Here is a 13,219-nt window from a genome sequence, read left to right as displayed (position 1 = left end):
ATAAACAGATTAAATGTCGTCTCTTCAGTAGGGTGGTAAATATAGATGGGGAACTCAACGTCACTTTTCCATCCAACCTTGGTCCAGGGCATGTCACACACTGAGCTGGTTTTATTCATGTGGAGACAATCGGGAAAAGGGAAGCTGATGGAAGTATAGCTGTGGCTGTAGCGGTTGTCGATGAGGGGAGGGCAATCCCACTTGAGCTTATGAAGTGGCATTCGGCTTCTGGACTGAATTTATTTGGGGTGGGGGTGGGCAACATCACTTTGGCAATGCAAGGTGGGTGCATGAGGGTGGCAGCAGACAAGCCAATTGTCTGCTCAATGCAAATACCATCTTGCCAGTGCCAGGCAAGAGTTTCTTTCCCTGCCTCTTGTTGACAATTTACAAGGGGCAATGAGTTGAGGGTGGTGGGGTTGTCGGGTTGAGGTGGTGGATGATGGGTATCTGCCTGTGACAGCGGAAGCCACCTGGTAAAAAGTGGAGTGTGGGGCTCCTTTGGGGGCGCTCTTTAGTCCAGAGAGAGGATTCCTCCTCCAGTGGCAATGGCCTCTGCAATGCAAAAGTGCCACTTCCCATACAGGCCTTGTCCCTCTGCTGGATCCTGATTTTCGGATTCCCAGACCTCACCTACTAGGTAGTGAGGGTGCACAACCATCAATGCACTCCTCCTCCAGTCGCTGCTCCAATTGTGGCCATCATTCCCGGTGGCACTTGCTGAGCAGCAGCCTACTGACTAGGCCACCAAGTCTCCAGGGTGGGCTACCTTCTACAATAGGAATGCAACCCAGTGCCACTGGCAAGATGTGGCTCCAAGTCACACTGAATACCAAAATGGTGCATCCCCTACTAAATACAGCCTTGGAACTCAGTGATCTAGGACATGGTGGCTCAGCGGTTAGCACTCCTCCCTCATAACCAGGGACCCGGGTTTGATTCCACACTCAGAAGACTGTGTGGAGTTTGCACATTCTCCCTGTGTCTGCGTGGATTTCCTCCGGGTGCTCCAGTTTCCTCCCATAGTCCAAAAATGTGAAGGTCAGGTGGATTGGCCATGCTAAATTGCCCATAATGTGACAGAATAGCATGGGTCTGGGGACATGTTCTTCAGAGGGTCAGTGTGGACTTGAGTTGAAAATGGCCTGCTTCCACACTGTGTGGACTTTATGAGTTGAAGCCTACTATCACCGCACCAGCTCAAACTGGATTTCTGCCCATTTTCTAGGAACTGCCAGGAATCACAGCTTTTCCACTAGGCATTGGTTGGTAAGACACAGGGTCTAGCATATCTTCCTACTCACCATGCCACTTACTGTGGACCTGTAAAATGGTGGAGTACAGCCAGACTTAGCCAATGTTGTGTCCCAGGCTCTGTACTGCATTTATCAATTTCTTCTTGCCTTTTGAAGGTCCTTCTATGTTTTGTCAGGTTCTACTCCTTTATTTCTCCTCAAAGTGAGAATTCCATGAAGAGTGTCATTATGTAAGCATCCCCAACACAGGAGAGTAGGTCAGAGTTGGGATGGTTATGAATGGACATCTTTAAACCCCACCTGCTCGACAAGAATTTCATACTGAAACATAGATGGGAAACTCAACTTCGCAATTCTCCTGTAAACATATATATAACAGACAGAGCCCCAGTATACAGAATTCCTACAGCAAAACACTGGGCAAAGTCCATCCTCAACTAATGGGCGATCATTTCGACTTTGTGTAATTTTAAGTTCCTCGGTTACATAATATGGATTGTTTCGATTATGAAGTTGTCAGATTTTGTTACGTTTTGGGACTGTGTCCTTCAAGTTTGGGTAAAATGAAGAGGGTCATATGATCTGTGCTGACATTCACCTGGCGACACGTCAGGGTTTTGGGGCTGTTGAAGATGAAAGGAAAACCAAGTCTGTATTACCATGAAGAAAGGTGCAGACATCAGACAATGACACATTTTCTTCAGAGAAGAGAAAACTGAGAGGAGATCTGAATAATGAATTTAACATCTTGAGACATCTGGACAGAGTAAATAGTTGCCACTCATCATTTAAATCAATTTAAAGTGATTGGTAAAAGAAAGAAAAGCATTATGAGGAAAAATAGTTCATATCTGGAAAGCACTGTCTGAGACTATGGTGGAGGTCTAATCGAGGCATTCAAAACAGAATTAGATAGTTGTTTGAAATTAACAAAACTGCAGGAATATAGGCAAGCCAGATACCTGACATTCAGTGAAATGCTTATTTAGAGAGCTAGTACAGCTTCAATGGGCCAAATAGTCTCCCCCTTTGTGCTCTAACAATTCTGTGGTCCTATGATTCCGTTGTATTGAAAGGTGAATTGAGTGTGGAAGCATATTTGGCAGGTGAAGTATTATGTGGAAAATATGATCAAATCCACTTTGGCAGGAAAATGAGAGAAGCAGCAGTTAAGTGGTGAGCGTAACTCTGAGCTACAGGGAGATCAGCGTGCCCTGGCACAGTATGCAGGACAAGTTAGTGTTTAAGAATGCACATAGAGTATTGTTGTATATCACAAGAAGGATAGAATATAAAATAGGGATGGTTGCTATAACTGTACAGGGCATTTGGTGACACTACATCTCGAGTACTGAATGCTGTACATGGGTCTGAAAGGGTTAATACTAGGGATTCGTGTAAGCACTATTCAAGATGATATCATATCAACTTGTAGACACAAAGGCATTCCCACATAAAGTCATACCCATATAACTTGTAACTATTGGCTAACACGCAACAAATGATTTATTGTTCTGTACAAGATCATCTTCTAGTTAAGAATGCGGTGCTGATGAAGGTATTCCTAATGAAGGGCTTATGCCCGAAACGTCGATTCTCCTACTCCTCGGATGCTGCCTGACCTTGTTGCTTTTTTTTTGATTAGATTAGATTAGATTCCCTACAGCGTGGAAACAGCCCCTTTGGCCCAACAACTCCACACCGACCATCCAAAGAGTAACCTACTTTATATTTACCCCCGACTAATACACCTAACACTATGGGCAATTTAGCATGGGCAATTCACCTGACCTGCACATCTTTGGGCAGTGGGAGGAAACCGGAGCAAACCCACGCAGACACGGGGAGAATGTGCAAACTCCACACAGACAGTTGCCTGAGGTGGGAATTGAACCCGGGTCTCTGGCGCTGTGAGGCAGCAGTGCTAACCACTGTGCCACCATGTTTTCCAGCACCACTCTCTTGACTTTGATCTCCAGCATCTGCAGCCTGCACTTTTGCCTCATCTTTTAGTTAGACCAATAGTGCTCTCTCCACTGTGTTAGACCAAGTCGGTACTTCGATTCCTGCACTGAAAGAGAATAGTGGCAGCAAACCTATCATATAGTGAGATGCAGATTCAGTTTCATTGCATATACAACAGTGTTCAGTTTTAGTCTCCTTACTCAAAAAAAACATGATTACATTAGAAACAGTTCAGAGAATGTTCACTCAACTGTTTCTTAGAATGGAGAAATTTGTTTACAAGGAAAGGCTGCACTTTTTTTTTAAGACTAGATTCCTTACAATGTGGAAACAGGCCCTTTAGCTCAACAAGTCCACACCAACCCTTCAAAGAGTAACCCAGCCAGGCCTATTTCCCTCTGACTAATGCACCTAACACTATGGGCAATTTAGCATGGCCAATTCACCTGACCTGCACATCTTTGGACTGTGGGAGGAAATCTTACGCAGACACAGGGAGAATGTCAAACTCCACACAGACAGTAACCCGAGGCTGGAATTGAACCAGCGACCCTGGTGCTGTGAGGCAGCAGTGCTAACCACTGAGCCACGTGCTATCCAGCACTTAGAGTGTAGGAGAAAGGATGCTGAAATGAATGGCTCATCCTGTTAAAGTGACTAGAATTAGGGACAATGTTCAACAAGAAGAGGTCTCCCATTTAAAATGGAAATGAGAAGAATTGTTTTTTCTGAGAATGATGAGTCTGTGGAATTCCCATCCCCAAATAACAGAGGAAACAGTGTCATTAAATATTCTTATGGTATTAGATATGGTATTGACTAACAAGTGACTCAAAGCATATAGGCAGTAGCCAGGAAAGTACATTGAGGCAGAAACTTAGCAAATGGTGGAGCATGCTCAATGGGTGAATTGGTCTATTCCTCCTCCTAGCTCAGATGTATTGTTTTGAGTCTCAATAAACACCTTGTGATGTGAAATCTTGTGCCATCCTTTTAGCCATTACCTGATCTGTTAGTAGAGAGATGTGTGAGTAGGGATGTGTGAAAAAAGAGAGTTGAGCAGAAAGGATGCTCAGTGTGGAAACACTGGAGGAAGGGATCCTCTGGAATCGCAAGCATTGCATGTGGGTTGAGTGTCTGGGTAACATGAGGAAATGGGAAGTGTGTGAGGAGTAATGGGGAATAAGATAATGCAGACCATGAGTACAAGAAGAGGAACTTTGAAATTCAGGAGGAGGCCAGGGCTTGGCAGTGTTGATGGAAGCTGGCACTTTGTAATATTGGAGAGGATCCTGGATTTCAGAGCATTGGCAAGTGGAATAAAGGAATACAGAGGAGGTGGAACACAATATCGACTTTGGAGTAGGACTTGATGGTAATGAGGGGGCAAAAGGCCCAGGAAGAATCTACATCATCTTGGTTGGACTGCAGGTAATCCTACTCAAGATTCATCAGCACCCCATGTCATCTTTATGGTCTGAAAGTCCAGTCCGAGCTGGTTTTAAATGTGATATGTTTGAGTACTTTGGATATAATCTCTACACCTACAATGGTTTACAGGGTAGTGAATAACTACAGTGTTTATGATTAGGTGAAATAGATGATGCAGTTTATAGAATTCCTACAGTGGAGTAACAGGCCATTCGACCCATTGAGTCCACACGACCCATCAAAAGAATATCTCACTTGGATCCTCCCCACTACCCTATCACTTCATTTCCCATGGCCAATCCACCTAATCTGCACATCTTTGAACTATGGGATGAAAGCAGAGAACCCAGAGGAAGCCTGTGTATACATGGTGAGCAAGTGTAAACTCCACCCAGACTGTCACCAGAGGCTGGAATCAAACCTCGGTCCCTGATACTGTGGGACAACAGTGCTCACCACCATGTCCCCCAATACAGTTTGATTATTAAGTCAAAGGTCAAATATAAACAAGCACTAAGGATGTAATTAGCCTCCTCACCTATAGGGAGAGGCTGAATAGGCTGGGGCTGTTTTCCCTGGAGCGTCAGAGGCTCAGGGGTGACTTTATAGAGGTTTAGAAAATCATGAGGGGCATGGATAGGGTAAATAAACAAAGTCTTTTCCCTGGGTTTGTGGAGCCTAGAACTAGTGATCATAGATTTAGGGTGAGAGGGGAAAGATTTAAAAGGCGCCTAAGGGGCAACTCTTTCATGCAGACAGTAGTTTGTGTATGGAATGAGCTGCCAGAGGAAGTGGTGGAGACTGGTGCAATTACAACATTTAAAGGGAAGGTATGAATCGGAATGGTTTAGATGGATATAGGCCAAGTGCTGGCAAATGGGTCTAGATTAATTTAGGATATCTGGTCAGCATGGACAAGTTGAACCAAAGGGTCTATTACTGTGCCGTATATTTCTATGATTCTATGACTTTAAATGGGAGACCTCTTCTCGTTGAACAGTGAGAATGCTAGTCACTTCAACAAGCTGAGTCTTCCTTTCCGTATTCACCTTTCAAAGGTCGGTTTGCTTTTTAAAGCAAAATAACCGAGAAATGAACTTCAAAGTTAATATGAAAAGACTCTCCTTTGATTTTTCTCACATTCTGCTTCTACTTTTAGCGTTCCCAAGTCAAATAGAAATGTAATAAGAGTTTAAATATGAAAGACTACCTGAATTACATGATTACAAGCTCTCGGATAGTTTTCAAGGCATTTCCCAACCTGGAGAAACAAGTCGAATGTGAGAGAACGAGGAGATTAAGCTTGCAGTTAAAAAAACCAGACAGAGGAACAAACTGAACATGGTCAGGTTTCATGGGTGTGGCTGCAGGTGACTCCATGCAATTGTTATGTGAGGAGAATGTTCACTTGAAGCCCAGACTTTTGAGACAGACCGGGTGTTAAAGAATAAACCAAAGGTATTAGAAACCACCAAAAAGTAATTTTCTGTGTAAGTTTAATCATTTTCAATGGAAAAATCTGTGCGTTGACAAAAATTGTTAGACAAAAGGAATTGAAATTTGTTTTAAACAATTTCATTGGTTTTCCATTCTGCTGTTCTTTATTCCGCCTTACCCTCAGTAGCCTTTGTTGGAGGCTGCTTCATGAATTTTTCACTCCTTTTATTGGGAATTTTGGAGGGACCTTTTTATCTGTAAGTTTCCAGCGTCTTCCGTTCTAATTTGCGATAGTTTTAATGGGGTGAGTAGAATGTTTACAGCGAGCATTACGAGAAACATTGTTTTGAAATCCACTGGTAAAACTTATCATGAAATTCAGGTAACAAACAAGACTTTTAATATATTATACAGTGGTTATTTTCAGAAAGATTTAGTTTGTGATGATTCAAAAATTCAAATTCTTTTCTTGAATAGGGATTGCAGTTTTTGACAATGTTTTCAGGGAGTGCAATGTATGTCTGAGTTGCGACAAAGCTTATGGCTTGGGGTTCCATTCTGCACACTGGAGAGATGGCTATCTTTGTCTCTTCTTGTTAGTGTGCAGCCTATAATGCTGTCTGACTCTAGTAGATTTCTGCAAGCTCTTTTATTTGCATTATTGTACATAATACTGTTCCCTGTAAGTACATCTCTCACTGTATAGGCAACTCCATCCTTTCTTCACGGTCTTTTGCACATGATTGCTGATGTCAACATTGCATCATGCTATACATCATTATCTCATTCTCATATCCATTCTTATAATCTTAGAATTCTTTCCCAGTTTCTCACATGAAAGTATGAACAAGTGGCTCTGCCTATGATATGTAAGATTATTCTCCGTAATCAGGATAACTCTTCACAGTGACTGGCATCAGCTTTGTAAAGGCTTGTGAGCACAGATCAGCGCCCCAAGGGTGTGAGGTCAACCATCCAATTCACAACATGCCCAATGTTCTGATGGGCATTTGGAACCTTTACTCAGTGGCTGTGTTGAGCCTTATTAACATATGCTCCCTTCACAAGACAGACTGCAATGGAGTGGTACCATTCTCTGTACAATGAGCTGCAGGCAACATCTCGTTTGGGAAAATTCTTCCCATGAAAGTGAAATGTACCACAGCATGAATCTGTTAGGCTTCTGGACCCTTTCAATTCCACACCAATTTACAGTGAAAATGCACTCAGCAACTGGTGCAGGCTATTCTTAAAATCAACAACAAATACAGCAGCTTTCCTCTGGGAAATAAAAAGAACTATCGCCTGGATTGGTACTTTCATTATGTGGCAAGGTTCACTTGGGTGTACAGTTTGTACATGCTTCAAATGCAGGTACTTTCTATTAACTCCATTGCCTTTACCGACCTAAATCATTAGCATTCAATTATTGTTCAGGTGGTGTCTGGACACAGAAGAAACATTATACAGGTCAGTGGCGATCATCCAGGAAATCCACATCACTGCCAAGACTACAATTTGCCTTTTAGTGCTGAATTGTAACCCTTTAAGAGCCACTATGTTTCTATTTCCCAGTGAAGTATGTTACAGTAGTAAGCTACTTTAGTAGAAAGTCAGCTACTTTAATAGAATCGGCGTGGAATAGTACCCTCCCTGGAGGTGCTCAGGGAGGTGGCGAGAAAGCCAAATAATTGGGCAACTTGGATCTGGTGAGATACACATCCCTTTTGTGCCACTCACAAACTAAGTTCAAGCAACAATGCCCACTGGAGTCTTGTTTGATCCATTAAGACACTTAAGTTGTCAAATTGAATCAGGGTGACCTTATGTTGGGGGGGGGGGGGTGGAGCTCCAAATGTCCCAGCTAGGGGCAATTAAAGGCATGGATAACAGGCAAGGGAGTAACCCTTGAAAGCTATTCCCTGTCCGTATCTCCAAACACCATAATACCCTTTTCTCTATAAATTCTATCCCATGACAAGAAGGCAGGCGATTTACCTTCTCACCTTCACCATGTGTATGCCTCTACAAGCTCTAGGTCTCAGAGGTGAGAGTTACAGCCCTTGACATCAGGGCTGAATTTGATTTATTATGGCATCAAGGAGCCCTTGGAAAACTGAGGTCAATGGGATTCAGTAGAAAACGCTTTACTTGTTGGAGTCGTACTTAGTTCAAAGGAGGATGGTTGTGCTTGTTGGAGGTCAATCATTTCAGCCCAGGACATCTCTGCAGGAGTTCCTCATAATATTGCCTCAGTCTCTATCATCTTCAGCTGCTTCAACAGTGATCTTCCATCCATCATAACATCAGAACTGGAGATAATGCCGATGATTGTACAATGTTTGGCACCATTTGCAAAACCTCAAATACTGAATCAGTCCGTGTATATACACATCAGGACCCAGACAATATCAAGGCTTGGGCTGATAATTGGTAATTAATATTCATGACACAAATGCCAGGTGATGACCATTTCCAGCAAGTGGGAATTTAACCATCAACCTTTGACATTCAGAGACATTACCATCATTGAAGCCCCCACTATCACCACTCTGATGGTCATCATTGACCAGAAACTGAACTGAATCAGTGGTAGACAATAGGAATTATGCAGCAAATAACTCACCTGTCTCCCTACAGCGTGTTACCATCTACAAGATACAAGTCAGGATTGTGATATAATACTCTCCATTTGCCTGCAGTTCCAATAGTACTCAAGAAGCTTGACACCAGGACAAAGTAGCCTGCCTGGATGGCACCCCATCCATTACTTTCAACATTCACTCTCTTCACAACTACCACATAATGTGCCTACTCTACAAGGTGCACTGCAGAGACTCACCATGGCTCCTTCAACAGTACCTTCGAAACCCATGATCACTACCATTTAGAAAGACAAGGGCAACAAATACTGTACATGGGAACATTACCATCTGTAAGTTCCCCTCCAAGCCGCTCATCATCCTGACTTGGGACTATATCGCTGAGGTCAAAATTCTGGAACCGACTTTCTATTAGCACGATGGTCGTCCCTACATCCAAGTGCAATGGTGCTGACCTAGCCAGCAAACATCTCACAAAAAGTAATAAAAGGTTGCTCGTCTCTGATTGCCTGGAGGCTTCTGGTCACCTGGAATGGCAACTCTGCCCATCAGCTCTTAACACGCTATTTGCCGATAAATACAGCAACTTATTGTGGTGATGGGGTTGATGAGTTAGCGTCCATCTAATATCAGTTAACCCATACGATACAAACTATACAAAATAGAAAAAATGCATCTGTTGGATGTTGCAATCTATCACACTTTTCTTTCCTTTTCCCAATTCTTCGTCCCAGTTTGTTAGGGCTGCTTCGTACTTATTCCATACAAGCTGGTTTTGTTTTCCAATTGGTACTGGTACCTTTATAATTAAAGTTAAATACTGCAGATGCTGGAAATGAGAAATAACATCAGGAAACATTCGAGAAACTCAGCAGGACCTGCAGTATCTGTGGAGACAGAAACAGGGGTAACATTTCAAACCTCTTCTGAGTAAGGAACATTAACTTTGTTTACGTCTCCTCAATGCTGCTTGACCTGCTGAGTATTTCCAGCACTTCCAGTTCCTAACTTGCGTCTTTGTTCTATTTTGCAATTTTTCTATCAATCCTGATTAATTTATGGTTTCTGTTTATATTATTCCAATCTTGCATTCCAGCTGTGCCTTCTGCTTATTCATTCATAAACTCTGAGGATCATTTAAATGCCAAAACTGGTTAGTGCAGTTTTTTTTTGGACAGTTGGCTAGCAATGCAGAGTGATGCTGACAGCATGGGTTCAATTCTTAACATAGCAGAGGTTACCACGTGAGACTATCCTTCTCAACCTCCCCCCTAGTCTGAGATGTGGTGACCCTCAGGTTGAACTACCAGAGAGAGAGAGTCATAGAGTCATAGAGATGTACAACATGGAAACAGACCTTTTGGTCCAACCCATCCATACTGACCAGGTATTCCAATCAAATCTAGTCCCACCTGCCAGCACCTGGCCCATATCCCTCCAAACCCTTCCTATTCATATTCCCATCCAGATGCCTTTTAAATGTTGCAATTGTACCAGCCTCCACCACTTCCTCTGGCAGTTCATTCCATACACATACCACCCTCTGCATGAAAATGTTGCCCCTTAGGTCTCTTTTATATCTTTCCCTTCTCACCCTAAACCTGTGCCCTCTGGTTCTGGACTCCCCGACCCCAGGGAAAAGACTTTGCCTATTTACCTTATCCATGCCCCTCATAATTTTGGAAACCTCTATAAGGTCACTCCTCAGCCTCCGACGCTCCAGGGAAAACAGCCCCAGCCTGTCCAGCCTCTCCCTATAGCTCAAATCCTCCAACCCTGGCAACATCCTTGTAAATCTTTTCTGAACCCTTTCAAGTTTCACAACTTCTTTCCAATAGGAAGGAGACCTGAATTGCATGCAATATTCCAACAGTGGCCTACCAATGTCCTGTACAGCTGCAACATGACCTTCCAACTTCTGTACTCAATACTCTCACCAATAAAGGAAAGCATACCAAATGCCTTCTTCACTATCCTATCAAGCTGCGACTCCACTTTCAAGAAGCTATGAACCTGCACTCCAAGGTGTCTTTGTTCAGCAACACTCCCTACGACCTTACCATTAAGTGTATAAGCGCTAAGATTTGCTTTCCCAAAATGCAGCACCTCTCATTTATCCGAATTAAACTCCATCTGCCACTTCTCAGCCCATTGACCCATCTGGTCCACATCCTGTTGTAATCTGAGGTAACCCTCTTCACTGTCCACTACACCTCCAATTTTGGTGTCATCTGCAAACTTACTAACTGTACCTCTTATGCTCACATCCAAATCATTTATGTAAATGACAAAAAAAATAGAGGATCCGGCACCGAGCCTTGTGGCACTCCACTGGTCACAGGCCTCCAGTCTGAAAAACAACCCTCCACCACCACCCTCTGTCTTCTACCTTTGAGCCAGTCTGTATCCAAATGGCTAGTTCCCCCTGTATTCCATGAGATCTAACCTTGCTAATCAGTCTCCCATGGGGAACCTTGTCGAACGCCTTACTGAAGTCCATATAGATCACATCTACTGCTCTGCCCTCATCAATCTTCTTTGTTACTTCTTCAAAAAACTCAATCAAGTTTGTGAGACATGATTTCCCACGCACAAAGCCATGTTGACTATCCCTAATCAGTCCTTGCCTTTCCAAATACATGTACATCCTGTCCCTCAGGATTGCCTCCAACAACTTGCCCAACACCAACCTCAGGCTCACCGGTTTTTAGTTCCCTGGCTTGTCCTTACCACCCTTCTTAAACAGTGGCACCACGTTAGCCAACCTACAGTCTTTTGGCACCTCCCTGTGACTATCGATAATACAAATATCTCAGCAAGAGGTCCAGCAATCACTTCTCTAGCTTCTCACAGAGTTCTCAGGTACACTTGATCAGGTCCTGGGTATTTATCCACCTTTACCCATTTCAAAACATCCAGCACTTGCTCCTCTGTAATATGGATATTTTACAAGATGTCACCATCTATTTCCCTACAGTCTATATCTTCCATGTCCTTTTCCACAGTAAATACTGATGCAAAATACTCATTTAGTATCTCCCCCATTTTCTGCGGCTCCACACAATGGCTACCTTGCTGATCTTTCAGGGGCCCTATTCTCTCCCTAGTTACCCTTAATGTATTTGTAAAAACCCTTTGGATTCTCCTTAATTCTATTTGCCAAAGCTATCTAATGACACCTTTTTGCCCTCCTGATTTCCCTCTTAAGTATACTCCGACTTCCTTTATACTTTTTTAAGGATTCACTTGATCTGTCCTGTCTATACCTTACATATACTTCCTTCTTTTTCCTAACCAAACGCTCAAGAGAGTGAGAGAGAGAGAGAGAGAGAGAGGGACAGACAAAGAGATAGAGACAGAACCCCTATGGTGCACTGGGAGTATGGAGACATTACATTTTTTTATTCGCCCAAAACCTACCCACCCAGAAAGCAGTCCTGAATTTAGTAACATCCTCCCTTTCCCTGCCATATGCATTGTTTCATTTCTACAACACAGTAGCCCACTCAGACTAAGGACAAGAATGCTGATGGTGCCATGGGTCTATGCTACCAGCCCAGACAATAGTCAGAGGATGTGTGTGTGTAACCAGGATATTGCTGACAATGCAGGTGTGCAGCTAGAAGATCAAATTCCATTATCGTCAGGCAGGATTCTTGTGCTGGTACATGGGAGATTGTGGGAAGTGGTGACCTTTATTCGTTTGCTTTATCTCATTTTCCTCATAGAGCATGGATATTGTACAGGGGGCCATTCAGCTCATTCACAATACACAACCCAACCCTTTTTCATAGCCATGCTTTGTTCCCCCCTTCAGGTGTTTTGAAAGTTATGATTTAACTTACTTTTTACCAATTTTCCTGGTAGTGAATCTCAGAACTGAGCCAATCTACACGTAATAAGATCGTTTCACATCTTGGCTTTGCTTCTTTTGCTGCTCATTTGAAATGTGCATCCTCTGGCTCCCCATCCTTCAGCTAGTTTCTCCCTGCCACTCTGCCTATACACCCCCTGCCTTTGAACACCTCTGTCCACATGCCCCCAAACCTTCTCTAAGGAAAGTAAACTACAGCTCTTTTCAGCTTTCCACATCATAATGTGGTGATTGTAATTATTAATCTCATAATTTGTTTAATTTCTTGGGGGAAAGAAAAGCCCACAAAAGTGTTTAATAATGAAGGGGAGAAAACGAACACAACCTTTGCAAAGCGATCGTGCGTCATTAAATGTGGAGCGATTCCGTGAGAACCTTCCCAAACAGGAGGCTGTGAGATCAGTATTCTCTGAACTGTGAGCCCAGCCTATAAGCCGATGCCCACAGGCCAGCCCTTTGTTTAGAAGCTGGTTCAACAAACACTGCAAGTCATTCTTCCTGTTCCACTTTCTGAAGCATGTCCTGTTGTGCTGAGAGCAAGATACGCCGCTGGCTGCGATTAGAAACAAGTGTCACAATGCATTATACCGATGTTATGTTCAAACTCAAGTTAAGGGTGTGCTGCAGAAGATTTCTTTTTTTAAGCAGGCGAA

Source organism: Chiloscyllium plagiosum, unplaced genomic scaffold (genome assembly GCF_037043375.1).
Source record: "Chiloscyllium plagiosum isolate Xiang-an unplaced genomic scaffold, Cpla_swu_hap1 HiC_scaffold_24, whole genome shotgun sequence".
Lineage (NCBI taxonomy): Eukaryota > Metazoa > Chordata > Chondrichthyes > Orectolobiformes > Hemiscylliidae > Chiloscyllium > Chiloscyllium plagiosum.
This window is presented reverse-complemented; position numbering follows the sequence as displayed.